Here is a 14,135-nt window from a genome sequence, read left to right as displayed (position 1 = left end):
ACATTGCTTCAACTTACTCTTAAAATGAATTTCTGACTTAGAGTTTTTATGGCAATTTTGGGTAGTTTGTCTAAGAATACTCCACAAATGATGGGGTCAGATCTAGAATTTGGGACTTAGGACATGTAGGCCCATATCATTTCTACCACATCACACTTAGTGATTCATTAATAACTTAATCACATTTTATCCACTACTCCCCGATTATGGTATCATTAATTTCAGTATTTTAGTGTTACTTTTTATAATTTCACGTTGCTTCAGGCTGTGATTTTCAAAAGCAGTTGAAGCCAAAATTCTTTCAGTATGGATTGCACCCTTGATTTTGGAGAATGTGAAAAAGAAAATTTAACATTAAAAATTGATTTATACTAATAGTTTGTGGAATAGCCACAGCCCGTGTACAACTATAAAAAAATTCAGTTTTAATATAATTGAGAAAATCTACTTAAATATTTCTTTTATATGTTTAATAGCTTTTTAAAAAAAAAGATTTTATTTACATATTTGACAGAGATCATAAGTAGGCAGAGAGGCAGGCAGAGAGAGAGGTGGAAGCAGGCTCCCTGCTGAGCAGAGAGCCCGATGTGGGGCTCGATTCGAGGACTCTGGGATCATGACCTGAGCCGAAGGCAGAGGCTTTAACCGACTGAGCCACCCAGGCGCCCTGTGTTTAATAGCTTTATTGAGGTAAGAGTCACATGCCAATTCAACCTGTCTAAAGTATACAATTCAGTAGTTTTGGTATTGTCAGAGAGTTGTGCACTGCTCCACAATCAATTTTAGAACTTTTTTTTTTTTAAAGATTTTATTTACCTATTTATTTGAGAGAGAGAGAGAGAGAGAGAGAGAAAACATGAGTAGGGGGATGGGCAGAGGGAGAGGCCAACTCCTCACTGAGCAGGGAGTCCAATGCTGGGCTCCATGCCCTGACTCCAGGATCATGACCTGAGCAAAGGCAGATGCTTAACCGACTAAGCCACCCAGGCGCCTCTGGGGAGAGAGGATCTTTTATGTATGTATGTATGTATGTATTTCAGTGTTCCAAGATTCATTGTTTATGCACCACACCCAGTGCTCCATGCAATTCGTGCCTTCCTTAATACCCACCACCAGGCTCACCCAACCCCCAACCTCCCTCCTTTCCAAAACACTCAGTTTGTTTCTCAGTGTTCACAGTCTCTCATGGTTTGTGGGGGAAAGAGAATCTTAAGTAGATCTCACACTGAGCTTGGAACCAGACACGGGGCTGGATTTCACGACCCTGAGATCATGACCTGGGCTGAAACCAAGAAGACGCTTAACTGACTGAGCCACCCAGGAGCCCCAAGAAAACCCATTTTATAAAGTGGAGGAATTCAGGGACATCCTGGTTCTTTTTCAATTTGGGCTATTATGAATAAAGCTGCTTTAAAAAAAGCTTTTAAAAAAAAAAAGAGGTAATTTAAACAAAATAAGTAATCTTCAAATTAATGTCAGAATCTGTGTTTGAAAACCTTTAATTATATTGTAATTATTTCTGAGCTATTTAGAGACATTTTGTGCCAGTGTGCTGAGCTGGATATCTAAAATGGTTTTTTAAAATTTAAAAAAAATTTTATTTTTGGTTTTATTAGTGTCCTAGTGCTTCTCCATTGCTGTTTTTGGCCAGGAGGGTAAAGTAGGTGATTTTTGCTTAAACCAATGGGTCTCATTTATTGCTGTAGAAGCTGTAAACATACTCATGGCTATTAAATGCAGCTTAGCTTTCTGGTATAGCTTACCAAGATCATAATAGATCCTGGGCCGAAAAATTTACCATTATTTACTGAAGAGTGGTTCTCATAATTTGATGCAGATTAGAATCACATGTGTATTTAAAAATAGTAGTACCTTTACCCGTTCCTTGGAGATTGTAATTTAATTGGTGATTTAATCCCACGTGGGACCCAGGTGCCGATAGCTGGCAAATTTAAGTTTCTTGCACGATTCTCATGTGTGGCCAGGGTTAAAAACTTGTTTTAGTTTCTTGTTTTCGGAATTGTAACAACAAAAGCCTGCAGCTTAATTTTTCCAGACTAGTTTAACTTTCCTTTATCTCTCTGATGTCTCAAGAAGAAGAGCTGATTAAATCAAAGCTACTTTAGAAAATGGGTGAGGGGGGGCTGATTAAATCTCTAGCCAGCACCTCTGAAACTCATTTGCCGAACTGTTCATCCTCATGTCCTCAGTACCAGCAAATGCCCACTCTGCAGAAGCTCTTTACTTGCCTGCCTCCCTGCCTTTTATTCTTTTTTCTTTCCTCCCTTTCTTCGATATTTATTAAGTGCCTACTGTCTGTTCCAACACTGTTTTATATCCCAAGGATATAAATATAATTTGGAGTCCTTTCTTACGTTTGAGTTGGCAACAGATGCATCCTATTTGTGGAATTGAATAGAATCACACCTGAGCCCTCTTGGCAAACTGCTGGGCTGTGCCTCAAATCCTGTCGAAATTAGGCCTTTCTGATGTCCAGGAACGCTCCAAGCCTCGTCTGTCACTTCCTCATTGGTTTGTTTCCCTGTTACACTGAGGGACATCCCAATTCTAGCCAGGCTTACGCCATCAGGATCAAGGGGGCTAGCTAGAGCTAGTAACTTGGGTCTGACTTCTCCATGCACCACAGACTCACCTGGGTTCTACCAATGCCTGAGTCTGGGGTGAGCTCAGAGTCAAGTTAGGTCATAAATACAAGGGACACTGTGACTTGTGGGCTGTAGGTCATCGGAGCCTCTCCCTGGAGGACTCGTACAGTGTGACTGCCAGGTCTAAGGACCCAGCCTTCTTTTCAGCCCATGGCACATTTCATTTTATTTTGTTTCAGTTTTTCATCCGTGATTTTGCTTTTCCTTGTTATTTGTGCTTTTTGCAGCCTCTCAGCACGTAGAAAATACCTTCTGAATGCGAGTAAACAGGTAGGGGGAGCTGGCGGTGGATCCTGCCTGCTGCAGTGCTTCTGATGGAGATCTAAACTGGGGGAAGAAAGGCCCACTGCGAGGTTTAATAGCACAGTTCTGCCTGTTGAGGCTTTGATGCCACTTGGCAATATTAGATTATCCATAGAGTACTGAGTAATTTTGACCAGAGTCATAGCAAGCCCCATGTTCCTAGGAAGGTATTTTAAGACATACATTGTGCTTTTTTTTTTTTTAATTTTATTTATGTATTTGACAGAGAGAGATCACAAGTAGGCAGAGAGATAGGCAGAGAGAGAGAGGAGGAAGCAGGCTCCCTGCTGAGCAGAGAGCTCGATCCCAGGACCCTGAGATCATGACCTGAGCCCAAGGCAGAGGCTTAACCCACTGAGCCACCCAGGCGCCCCAACATTGTGCTTTTAAAAGGAAGTAATTAAAGTTTAGGCATTTGAGGTGGTTCTGCCCTCACACTGCATTCCCTCCTGAATTCTTGTACTTCTTATTTGGGTTCTTTGGCTTGCTTATTTCATTTTGCAAGTAATATATTCTCTGGACCTGTGTGTATTGGTGTGTGCCTTTTAAAGGCTTTGGTTTGTTTGGAACTACAACTTGACCAAAGGAGCCTCTGTGGCCACCATTAGAACAAAGCTTCCTAATTTCAGTGTCATTAAGTGAGCAGCTGGTGCAGCTGAATTCAGAGGCACAAGCATGGTTATTGACTGTTTTCTCTGAAAACAGTCTGAACAAAGCATTTCCTTAAGCAATGGTGAGCGGGATTTGGAACTTCCTATGCCTCAGAAATGTCTAAGAAAGGGTTACGGAGTTGCAAAGGTCAACATGACTGCTTGTGACTCCTCACCTCTACCCCCAGTCCATGGTATTTGACTCCTTTAAAAAATCCTGTATTTTAGAATCATATGGTCAGAATGCCTAAGTTAAAAAAAAAATCCATTTAAATATATAATATATCAGTTACTCTTCAATGTGTGATAACACACATGCTAGTTAAATTAAGAACAAGAAAATTTCAAAAATTGGAGCTTGCATTATAGCAGGGGTATGTTATTTTTACATATTATGGTATTTAGTTTCTTGTAGATAGTTAAGGAGAGTAATATTTTATATAAATTTGTATATCTTTTGTGAATAGGTAAGAAACAGTAGAGATCAGGAGTTGGCCCGAATTCATTCATGCTTTTTTTTCCATAATGATTTTGCTTTCATTATTTTTTATCATAATGTTTTCATTAATTTTTCCTTAAACATATTGAAATAGAATTGATATAACATGTTAATTTTAGGTGTATGACATAATGATTCAATATTGTCCAATATGTCCAATATATAGGGACACCTGGGTGGCTCAGTTGGTTAAGCGTCAGCCTTTGGCTCAGGTCATGAGCTCAGGGTCCTAGGATTGAGCCCCTGCTGAGAAGGAAGGCCTGCTTTTCCCCCTCCTCCCTGCTTGTGCTTGCTCTCTTTCTCAAATAAATAAAATCTTTAAAAAAATATTTGTATGTATATTGTACACACACACACTCATATATATGATTATCATAATAAGTATAGTTTACATCCATCAGCATGTACAGTTAACAGATTTTTTTCTTGTGAGAACTTCAAAGGTCTACTTTCTAGCAACTTCTGAAAATACAATTATGGTTTTTGTTTTTTTTTTTTGAGATTTTATTTATTTATTTGACAGACAGTGATCACAAGTAGGCGGAGAGGCAGACAGAGAGAGAGAGAGAGGAGAAAGCAGGCTCCCTGCTGAGCAGAGAGCCCGATGTGGGGCTCAATCCCAAGACTGTGAGATCATGACCTGAGCCGAAGGCAGAGGCTTTAACCCATGGAGCCACCCAGGTGCCCCACAATTACGGTATTTTTATCTCTAGTCACTGTGCTATACATTACATCCCTAGGACTTATAACTGGCAATTTATACCTTTTGACCCCTTGTACCCATGTTTCCCACCCCCATACCTTAAGTTTCATTTTCTTTCTTTCTTTCTTTTTTTTTTTTTTTTTTAAGATTTTAGTTATTTATTTGACAGAGATCACAAGCAGGCAGAGAGGCAGGCAGAGAAAGAGAGAGGGGTGAAGCAGGCTCCCCGCCGAGCAGAGAGCCAGATGTGGGACTTGATCCCAGGACCCTGGGATCATGATCTGAGCTGAAGGCAGAAGGCTTTAACCCACTGAGCCACCCAGGAGCCCCTTAAGTTTTCTTTTTAATGAACATCTGCCATATACCAGACTCTCTTAAGTACTAAGAGGTACAAAAGAAAGGCATGATACTAAGCAAACAATTAATAATAAAGGTGGGATGTATTTTGGTGAGAAGGTGGGTGGCATTGATGTGCTTTCGTCTGTTTTATTTCCAGGTAAATTTGTATTTTCAGGGAAAATATCCTTTATAGAGAGAGAACTCAGGTCGAGTTGAGAAGGTTGAATACTACCCCCCGAGTCCACTGATGGCTTAATTTCATAAACTCTTTTTTCTATTGAATTTGTTTTATTTTGCCGTCCATTAATTTTTTTTTTTAAAGATTTTATTTATTTATTTGACAGAGAGAGAGATCACAAGTAGGCAGAGAGGCAGGCAGAGAGAGAGGAGGAAGCAGGCTCCCCGCTGAGCAGAGAGCCCGATGCGGGGCTCGATCCCAAGACCCTGGGATCATGACCTGAGCCGAAGGCAGAGGCTTTAATCCACTGAACCACCCAGGCGCCCCGCCGTCCATTAATTTTTTAAATTTATGCAATTAAAGAAAGTTGACTCTCACAGATTAAGGAATTATTTTATGTGGGTTTACTACCTGCCATGTAAAATCGTGATTTTTCCTTTTCTTTGTGTTATTTCTATTTCTCTCAAGTGTTTTTTTTTGTTGTTTTTGTTTTTTTTTTATTTGTTTAACAGAGAGAGAGAAAGGGAGAGAGAACAAGCAGGGGGAGCAGCAGAGGGAGAGGAAGAAACAGACTTCCCGCTGAGCAGGGAGCCTGACGTGGGACTCAGTCCCAGGAGCCTGGGATCATGACCTGGGCCGAAGGCAGTTGCTTAACCAACTGAGCCACCCAGGCACCCCAACACCATATTATTTTCATAAAGCCCTCCTGCATTATCATAATCATTAAATTGTAATTAGGTGTCGTCTTTAACATGCATTATTTAGTAAGGTCTGGTGGTTAATACAGCTCTGCAAAGGTAATGTTGTATGCTTTATTTTCAGTTCTACTTGGGTAATGTTTGTTTTTTTGATGTTTTATGTGGTTACGAGTATATGAGAAAAATGTCTTCTGTGAGTTGTTCATGGTGACTTCTGGGCCTTAAGTTTATTAATAGCTTGTCATCCATGATCCTATAAACATATAAACTGATAATTCATGACTCGAATAGTCTTTTACTTATCCATAAGGAAAATATTCCAGACCCACTCCCAGAGCCTCAGGAGGTCCCCTGTATTGCCCACGGGGAGAGTTTTAAAACTTCATTGCTTTTCTCATTCCTTCTACTGAACAATGCCATTCTCATGGTCACCAATTAATGTCTGTGTCACTGAAACAGTAGGTGTCTTCCTCAGCTTCTCACCTGACTGGTTTGTGGCCTTATCTCCGAGGCAGGTGAGTTCCTCTGGATTGGGACTGTCCTGACATTCGGTCCTCTTAGAATCGGATTCCTTCCTGGCTTCTCTGAGATCAGTGCCCTCACCACGTCTCCCATGCCCATGTTCATCTCCACTGACTCCTCAACTGATAAGAATTTCTAAAGTTATGTCGTCTTTAAAAAAAATAACACCACCAACTTTTCTTTTACTTTGCTCCATTCTCAAGGAAATATCTTCTCTCTCTCTCTTTCCCTCAAGTTATAGGACAGCTTCTTAAAGTAATTTGTTTCCACTTCTTTATCTTCCAATTCCTACTCCAGCTTAAGGCTCCTAAGCTTTCGCACCTGTCTGCTACTGAGTTCAAACTTCTTTTGCTAATAGTCTCTTAACTGCTACATACATTGGTTTCACTAGTGGTGTCTTATTTGACCTTGCTTTCACATTTGATGTGGTTTACTACTTCTTTAATTTCCTTCCTTTCCAATACTATTCCCATGCTCCTGGTTCTTCCTTTGGGTTAATTCTTAGTTGCCTTTTCTTTTTGGCTCTAAAGCTCATATTCAGAAGAGTTTCCTCATTCTCCCTCCTTTCTTAGTGTGCCCATTTTTTTTCTGCATCTTCAAATTCTATTCATCTAGTCATGAATCCTAAAAAATATCTTCACCTCTTGATTGCTAGACCTAGATGGCCAACTTCCCATTAAATATCTCCAAGTGGATATATAATAGCATTTCAAAATCGTCATGTTCGCAACTATGTTATCTGTTTCTTCAAATGGCCTTCATTTCAGCTTTTTGTTAATTCATCTTTGACTGTTGGTTGCTAAATTTCTGAACCTTGGCTTTCAGTTTTTGAGTCATTATCACTCACCCCTTAGATATCTCATCAGTCAGGCTGATTTTACCTCCTCAGTATTGTTGTTCTTTTATTTATTCAGTAGACTTATTTTCATATTCTCATAACTCATGTCTTGTATTACTTCCATTTATTTTCTAAACTGCTTAAAAAAGATGCTTTGCTGAAATGCAAGTATGACTCTATCATTCTTTTGTTTAAAATATGATTCCCTATAATTTATGGTCTGATACTCAGATAACTTTGTCCCTCATGATTCAACCCCTCCCCTATCTTCCTGGTCTCTTTATAATTTGAAAACTTTGGTGTCGGGGACCCCTGGTGCTTCTTGGTGCTACCCAGCTTTTGTACATGCGCTCTGTCAGAACTTACCTTCCCACCTAATACAGGTTTTTTTTTTTTTTTTTTTTTAGACACTTAACATTTACTTATGATGCTTAGTATTTTTTTTTTTTTTAAAGTAGGCTCTACATCCAGTGTGGAGCCCAATGCAGAGCTTGAACTCACAACCCTGAGATCAAGACCTGAGCTGAGATCAGGAGTCAGATGCTTAACTGACGAAGCCACCCAGCTCTCCCTTACGATGCTTAGTATAATGGATATAATGGATTGCTAGTATTTGTTAGCATATCCTTCTATCCCATTAAATTTTGACTTTTTGGAGGGCTAAAACCTTTTTCTTTGTATTCACAGTCCCTATCATAGTGCATGGCACATAGCAGGCATCTGAATATATAGTGTAGCCTTATCAGTGAGAGAAATAAAAATCAATAGTTGGTCAGTTAGTCAAAGAAGTTATAACAATAGAGGAGCATAAAACTGATGTATGCATATCTTACATATTTTATTCAAACATAAAACTTACAAATACATGTGTTTTGACAAATCTTTGTTATAAGACCTAGACTTCTTTTTCCAGTATGGATTCACAGATGGGTTCAGTGTTTCTTACTAAAATCAAACCCATGTGGATTGTCTATTTTTTCTGATTTGTTTCTTTGAAGTAAAACCTTGGACACACTGTTAGGGTTATTTAGGGTTTTTTCTTCCATTGTTGTACGGTTATGAGGCCCATACCCTATTCAATGCTAGTTTTTAAAAATTCCATTTTTTATGAATTAATCTTTGAAAATTTTCAAGGGATTCAGCTATTTTGCATCATTCCATCTTCCTATTTCATATATTTAGGTAATATAGCACTTAATAAAATCCATTATAATGAGGTGTAACTGCATAAACAGGTTTAGGATCAAAACCACTCTGACCACAAATGTAGTTCAGGTGACTGCAGTAGAGGTGCTGGTTGGAATGTTCCAGGTGCATTCGTCAGTATGATTTACAAAAGGAAAAGAGATCGTTGGTTAATCCAGACCGTTGGTTAAGTGGAAGTTGGTTAAAAGCATTCTACCATATTTGTCAGATTGTGCTAAACGATGGTTATCTCTGTTACTTGGCATTTTTCTAACTAGAATAGTTGAAAACAAACTTGCCTTCTTTCCTGTGCATTTTCTCATCCACATCATTTATAAAAATGTTAAATAAGACCACTTTGAGCACCTGTCTGCTGGAAGGGCTCATGCTTCTGTGTCTATTTCTTGGTCATTTGTCTACTGCTTTAACCATGGCAAAACGTAATTTTTAAAATTGGTCTTTGATTGCCATCAAGTAGAGTGAGTGCTCAACCATATATCATTAATTCCGGTTTGTTTTTGTCCCTCAATATGTTGTTTTCTTCAGTATTTGGAAGGCCTTCATTTTGACAGTTCTGAGGCTGGGCCCCCTATTAGCATCCTTTCCGTGGAGTGGCTGATTGTAATTGAAATTTTATATTTGAGCCAACAGTTTAGAAATACTACCTTGAGTCTTTAACTCTGATAATGCCAATCACATTTTTGTCATATATGGTTTAATAATTAGGTCTAGGCTCTCCCTTACGTTAAGCACTGTTTGATTTAGTTCCGGCAACCTGTTTCAAAATATAAGTTGGGATTTGCAATATTCTTAATACTTTTCCTAATAGACACCAAGGAAACAGTTACTCAGTCTCTCTCTCTCCCTCTCTCTTTCTCTCATCTAAAATACATGCTTTACAGAAAATCTTACTGTATTTCCAAAGGTTTTATCTTTTTGAGCAACATTTTTTTATTTGCTTTGGAGCACTTTGAAAGGTTACTCACGAATTCCTTCTTGTCAGGCCTGATGATTAGTTTGTCCTTGACCTGCTAATATTTGAGGGTTTCCCTATATTCCTTGATAGGGCTCTCCTCCAGTTTTTGAGAAGCTGTTAGGTATTTATGTCCCCTCCGACTGTATCCTTTACGATCCTACACAGGACTTGGTCCTTTTGATCCATAGCAATGTTTATCTTGGGCTGGGGATGAGGTCTTCATGATGGTCTTCACAGTACCTGTGGTTTATTTTCTTAAAGCTGCATATTTCCTTTTTTGGAATCAAGTGCCGTTTTTAAGAGTTAACTAGTGACCTGTTAGAGCCGTCTTTCAAGGCCACGGTGATGGTGCTATCTAGTTTGACAGGACTTTTTCCCAATGAGCAGCTGGTTTTGATTTTTTCAGTGTTAAGGGAAACTCTCCTGCCTGACAGCAGAGGTATATACTCAGATTACATTACCATTTTCTTGGTGTGTGTGTGTGTGTGTGTGTGTGTGTGTGTGTGTGTTTTATTTCACTGTCTAATTAAAACCGTGAGACTATTATCTATAATGATTGTAAAAGCAGTACCTCATAGTTTGTCTATATCGGCTCTTCAACATAATGTGTATGTGAGTTGGTAATGGCTTTATTTCATAATAAAGGGAAATTATTTATGGATAAAAAAAGCATACTAGACTATTAGAGCAAGTAGCTTAAGAAAGCAAGTGTTCAAAATATTCACCATCTGCTTCAGTAGACTTTTTGAGAATAACAGTACAGTCTGAAACCCCCTCTGTTTTCTCTTCAGAGTCTCTTCTGCTCAGCATCCTCTCTGGGTCCACCGGCCGTCCTAGACTGTGGCTGTGGATAGCCCACATCATCCACCACAACCCACATGTTTTGTTTATGCACCTCCCTGCCTCTTGCAGGACTTCCAGCCCTTTTAAAAATCTCCTGTAAGGGTTGGGTCCTCAAGGCCGTCTTCTCTGTATTGATGAATCGTTCCAACAGCTAGTTACTGTGGTCTCCTCCATTTTAATCTGTACTCAGGGCACAAGTCATCTCTTAAAAATGGGGCATTATTCAGAGAAGGAAACTTGCAGCTCTAAGAAGATAAACTATGTGTATTTTGAAGACCTTATCCATAGGTATTCAGGGCCATTTTGTGTGTCCTGATGAATCATCCCATCAGCTAGTTACTGGGAAGAGTCCCGAGTTGCTTGCTTGCCCATGTCCCCTCTTCTTAAACCTTCTGAGAGGGCTCACAACTGCTAATTCTAACTCCACGGAGAACCCTGATTTTGTATATCTAGAGGGATCATTTCAGAGTTCTCTGTATTATGAGCCCTCGGGGGAATGTTCCTTTAGGTTGTACTCTGGAGCTGTGGTCCTAAGCCGTCAGGTTCAGGTACTTTCTCTACATAACTCCTGCACTGCTTTATGGGCTCACAGACTGGAGATCTGTGCTGAAGCAAGGACGCGTAATACTGTGCTTCATCTCTGGTGGCTGTGCAAACCCACCCCTTTACCCCGTAATACGGAAATCAGTATAACAGAAACAATACCGAAATCTTCATCCTTGAGCCCAGAAGTGGAAGTTGTCATGCACATGGGCACCTGAGGGCTCACTGGATTTCTGCATCATCATATATACCTAGATACGTGTTATTTCCTGTGTAGTCCTTAGAGACTCCGACAGAGGTAAATGAGAGTCCAGATAAATTGCTATATAATATAAATTATAATAACTTTGAAATAGTCACACGAGTGTCTTTCAAATTTGAATTCCAAAAAATATTTTGAATATGAACAGGATTTGCTGTTACACATTTTAGCATGTATATAGACCAATATGCGAGAATGTGCATATAAATCAGATACGCAGTGAAGTGTGTGTGTGTGTACGCAGATGATGCAAAATAGAATGATACATACATGAGTAAGTTGTGTGTATGGATCAAACAGTACGGTGTACATACGCTTATATATGTGCTCATGTATGCATTTGAATCAGAATAGTATAAGGTACATGTATATACGTGTGTGTCAGTAGTGCAGTGTATATGTGTGTATGGCTGTGTATGAACCCCACACAGTGATACTGTGTGTGTGTTTGTGTGACTCAGACACAGAATAGTGTATGTGAGTGAATCAGGCAGGTGTGTATGTGTGCATGTATTTTGTGTATGATTTGGACACATGGTAGTATAATGTACGTATGTATGTGTGTGCGTATGTGTGAGACAATTTTGGTCTCACAGTAGTATACTGAAAAAACACAGGATAAATAAAACTCATGTTGATTCCAGAATAACATGTGACTCTGCACAAATCACACAATCTTCCCAGGCAGCTTTAGTAAAGTGAGATCTTTAGTAGCTCTCAGTTCTTTCATGGTTCTGAAATTTTTGATGGTCACAAACTAGCCTGTTCCATCAATGTGTGAATCATTATATCTGTAATGATATTTGTAGTTGACCTTTCAGCATTCAGAATCTCCATTGTACCTCTGTTTATTAGCCTCTGCAGGAGAGAGACATAATAACTCTAATTTCATGGTTATTTCTCTGAACTATGCCCAAAATGGTCCTGGCGTTTATAATTAAGGGTATCGAATACTTCTTTGGCTATACTATCAAAATCAAATTTTCTAAGTCATTGGATTAACATAAAGAAGAAATTGCAGCAATCTATGTCTCATCTTGCTAAGGCTACGTTGCTATATAATACGTAACTAAAAATGATTGAGTGAGGGAAATCCTTGAAGGCAGTGTTCGTCCCTATTGGCAGTAGATTGTACTTGCCGTATGCCAGATACTCAGCAAATATTAATGGAATGAACAAATCATTGGAAATTGCATTTTAAAAATTCATTTTCATATATGTACCCATGTGTTCTCTGAAGATTCCTGTGGGATGTTTTGGTTGGGACTGGTGGAAGGAGGTGATTTCCCGCCATCCTGTTTGCAAGATGGCGGTGCCATTGAGATGCTGTTTGTGATGGACACAGAGGAACTGAGGGGTGGTGGGAGGAGAACGTTAGTGCTTTTCTCTCTTTTGGGAACAGTGATCACACCCCTTTTAGACGAACCATCTTAAACCAGTGAACCAAATTATTTCATTAGCTCTGTGTCCATACCATCATATGGAGCTTTTTCTCCAGGCATAAATCTTGTGTCCATTGGGCACTGAAGCAGTTAATCTAAATGCTCTCCTTCGGAATCAAAGTGCAGTGTGGACGTAGCACTGAGTTATGATGCCAGAACATCAGAAGGTCCTATTTTTTTCCATAGAATATTCTCTTCCTAGCATGTGGTATCTATAAAAGGAAGTGAAAAATTCTCTAAAGGAAAATTATAAACATCATAAAAAAATCGGGTATTCTGATACAGAATGCCTTTTCCGTTGCGTGAATGCCTTACACATTATTATTTTTTTAATTTCAAAAATCATTTAAGCATTAATCATTAGCTGTAGTGGTAATTAACTTTTACTTCGACACCTTATGCCAGCCTTCTTGTGGAAAAGCAGTAAACATAAGAAATAGTACTTCAAAAAATTGGATTATCTGTTATCACAAGGATTCTTCAGGAAGACATTTGGCCCTAAAATGAGTGAAATAAGAAAATGTTATGTAAGGTTGGGCTACGTAGCAGTTTGGATGTCCTTGATGTTGAGCATACAAAATCCTAAAACAGACTCTGGATGCTTTCTACTGACTATAGGTTAGCTCTTTTGGTTCAGGTCTCTTTGCAGGGTTTTGACATTTTTGCATGAGGTTTGTGCTGAATTTAACCGGACCAAGGAGGCTTCCTCTAGAGTCAAAATGAAACTGAATATTCATATTAAGGGTGGTGGGGAAAGAAAAAAAAATGTCCTTCCATCAGAAGCAGACTGCATGAGCCTTCTGCCAACTGGCCTGTTTGTGAGAACTAGTGAAGTCATCAGTCCAGAGCTATTTTCATACACTGACACGGTGCTGCAAGGCGGCCGGAGGTGCCACACAGAGGAAGCTCTGAGAGAGAGGTTTTCAGAAGCAGAACATTTTGCTGCTGACGGACAGCATCACCGTTTCACACCGGCTGGGACTCTGACATCTCTAGGAAGCAGGAGGGCTTATGTAATGGCCCAGGCAGGAGGAAGGTGAAGAGGAGTGTTAGCTTTTACGGGCTCTCTGAAGCAATGTCTCAATATCTAAATGCTGAGGCCGTCCAGCAGAATGGGTTGCCACGGGGAAGGGGAGTGGGATGGTGGAAAGCCGGAGATGAACTCTTTTGTCTGTCTGTCGAGCAAGATGGTTTCTTTTCCTTTTTTCTTTTACTCAAAAAGGTCGCAAATGGAAAGCCTGCTCTTTTGCTGACACAATCCTGTAGGAGATCATGAGCAAAATAAAGGAAGTGGGACTTGTATCATATATAATTTATCAGTGTATTGAAAACAAACTGAACACCATGCTGCGTGGTAAATTACTTCAGAACAGGCCCAAAGTGGGAGAATACCCTGTTAAGTCATATTTTTAAACCCTTAAGAGAAAGATCTATCCCTTGTGAAAAAAAATTTTTTTAACCTGAAATACATAAAATAAATAAAGTACA

At 39.4% G+C, this 14,135-nt stretch overlaps 1 protein-coding gene across 1 annotated transcript in view; it reads left to right on the top strand.

The window, feature by feature from the left end:
- LOC111147079 (Kruppel like factor 12) overlaps positions 1 to 14,135 on the top strand; it is a 450,202-nt gene that overhangs the window by 56,624 nt on the left and 379,443 nt on the right. Inside the window, exon 2 of the mRNA XM_022502963.1 lies at positions 2,894 to 2,936. The gene's annotated coding sequence lies outside the window, so the exon portion shown is untranslated. The remainder of the gene's footprint in view (positions 1 to 2,893; positions 2,937 to 14,135) is intronic.

Source organism: Enhydra lutris, unplaced genomic scaffold, assembly GCF_002288905.1.
Source record: "Enhydra lutris kenyoni isolate GAN:26980312 unplaced genomic scaffold, ASM228890v2 scaffoldscaffold15, whole genome shotgun sequence".
NCBI classification, from domain to species: domain Eukaryota; kingdom Metazoa; phylum Chordata; class Mammalia; order Carnivora; family Mustelidae; genus Enhydra; species Enhydra lutris.
The sequence above is the reverse complement of the archived record's forward strand: the minus strand, read 5'-3'. Positions and strand labels throughout refer to the sequence as shown.